Source organism: Frankliniella occidentalis, unplaced genomic scaffold (genome assembly GCF_000697945.3).
Source record: "Frankliniella occidentalis isolate FOCC.00 unplaced genomic scaffold, Focc_3.1 Scaffold5, whole genome shotgun sequence".
Taxonomy (NCBI): Eukaryota; Metazoa; Arthropoda; class Insecta; order Thysanoptera; family Thripidae; genus Frankliniella; species Frankliniella occidentalis.
Genome location: NW_026267135.1, coordinates 726,345 through 728,772, shown reverse-complemented (window position 1 = coordinate 728,772; position 2,428 = coordinate 726,345). Strand labels below are relative to the sequence as shown.

At 51.9% G+C, this 2,428-nt stretch overlaps 1 protein-coding gene across 1 annotated transcript in view; it reads left to right on the top strand.

The window, feature by feature from the left end:
* The window catches only part of LOC113214623 (adenylate cyclase type 3), a 59,619-nt gene that overhangs the window by 40,937 nt on the left and 16,254 nt on the right, over positions 1-2,428 (top strand). The gene's annotated exons all lie outside the window — the stretch shown is intronic.

Genomic DNA, 2,428 nt, shown 5'->3' with positions numbered 1-2,428 from the left:
GACAAAGAGGGCTCCGCCAGGACGTCAAACTTCGCTTCCCTCGGAAGATAGACAAGACAAACAGTATATCGTGTCGAGGGTCCCCTACTGTACCCACCTTCCCGTCCTCCCCCCTCCCCTTTTCCCCCCTTTCCCTTTCTCCTCGATCTTCTTTCGGCGCGCGGCTTTGGATAGAATAAGACAAGGCTCATCCCTCATCTGAGAGGACGTGGCCCGACGCGGCGTAGGCAAGCACCTCGCCGCAGGGAGCGCGTTCCAGGAGGGTTCCAGGAGGGTTCCAGGGGCAACGGCAACAGGTCATAATCCTGTGGTCCTCCTGCTGTGCCACAGCTCCTGCTGACCTACCGCATGTGTGTGTGCGTGTGTGTGCGCGCGCGCGCGTGTGTGTGCGTGTGTGTGCGCGCGCGCGCGTGTATGTGCGTGTGTGTGCGTGTGTGTTTGACAGACAGAGCAGATCACTCGCCGGCCGCCGGCTATTAGTTATCCGAGGAAATGATTGATGCCGTTTAAACTAATTAATATTAATTACCCCGCTCAATAGCTTTGGGGCCTAGCTCTTTGCTCCCTCAGCACGCGACCGCAAAAGGAAAAGGGGGCGGCGGCCGGGGTTATTGTTTTGTCTTTCGCGCGTCATTAGCGATCATGCAAAATTTTATACTTAAATTTCTAGCGAAAAAAAAAAGAGAGCAAATTTTTTGGCACAAGTAAATACGTAGGCCTATTTTTCAAGATTTAGTGAAAACGATATGTGTTGTACAGATACGCCTTTCATCGCCTAATCATGATATACCATAAAAAAACACGCATAAAGCGCAGAAGTTAAAATGAAGCCGCATGAAACTTTTACCTCACGCACACTTCTGCGTTCCGCCTGCATATATCACCAGCAGGGAGCTGGTGAATGCCGTTATTAAATATTTTACTCCCCGGAGATAAAAACGGAAGAGTAAAAAACACGTATATCGTCGTGTCGGATGGAGTGACTAGCGGTTCACTCGGGGGAGCAGGGCGGGTTAATACCAGCAGCGCCCACCGCAAAAGGAGAAGAAAATAACAAGAACAAAAGGAGAAAAACAAAAAAAGACAAATGAAAAAATAAAGAATCCAATTCGCGTGAGGACAACAGCGGATCTAACTCGATCATTGTTCTGTGGGGCCGAGGGGCAGCACCAGGACACAACCGTGATGGTGGCCCCGAGCGAGCGAGAGAGAGAGAGAGAGAGAGAGAAACCCCCTGGGACACACCCCGCGCCGCGGCTCTTTTCAGTCCGTATTCATGCGAGCGGCCAATTTTGTATTCTTTTCGCGCTTTGGACACAAAGAAAGGCATCCTTTGACCGCCCTTTTCCGGGCCGCCCAGCCGCGCCCTCGCAGCTCTCCGAGCTGGAGTGTACAGCGCTCCAGAGACTTGTCGCAGAGAGATGGGGGAAACGTTTAACTCTTGTTAAATGTGTCACAAAAGAGTTTAAATATAGTCGAACTAGAGAGAGGGGTAGGGTAGGAAATTTCCAAAATTTCCCGGAAAATAACGGAAAATTTCCAAAGTCAGGAATTTTTTGTTTTTTCCTGAATTTTTCCGGAAATTTTCCGGAAACCTCCAGGGCTTCCAACTCTGTGAAGGGGCTTAAAGGCCAGAACAGAGCAGATAAAAAATTGTTTGCGGGGCGAAATGGTCCGAGATGCACTGCTTGCACTGCTTGCACAGCTGCCTGCACCGCTTGCACGTTCCCGCCCTGGGCGAGGCGACACCGACGACCTCAGCCAGTCCGGGCACGTATGGGGCGAGCAACAGTTGAGGTGCCGAGCCTTTGGGTGGGTGGCGGCAAAGGAGCAGCAGCGGGGCACCGAGTACAAGGGATAGCCTGCAAACTCCTTGGAATACTGGACCAGATGGCTGGTGAGGACCCTGGACAATCGAGCAATCGGCACCATGGCCATGAACATTCTGGTGGCAGTATATGGGAAAGTAACGACAACGGCTTTCGGAGTGGCTCAAGCCCGCAAACTGCTGTGGCGACAGGGAAATTCAAATTTTGCGTGTACCACAAGATGCACTCCCTGCCTCATTGGTGGGGAAAGCATATATGGTCACAAAACACCACAATACACCCCCTTCCTTTTTATTGTGCCCCAACATTTTTGCGATCAAAGCAGGAATACAACTTTGACATTATTTTTTTTATTAGCATGTCTTTGCCACACACGTTTTGTAACATTCTTGGACCTCCCGCCGAGATTGAAGCAGCCCTGCTTATTTGGCATAGAAAAGGATTTCCAGAGTCAAGGCCGCACCCCAGAGAGAGCAAAGAGCGGCCAATCCAAGGCCCCCCCGCCGCGAGGGAGGAGAGGCGGAGAAGGGGCTGCTGCTGCTGAAACAGAATCCGCTGCCCACCAGTGTCTTCCACCCCCGCGCTCCATCGGCGAGCCC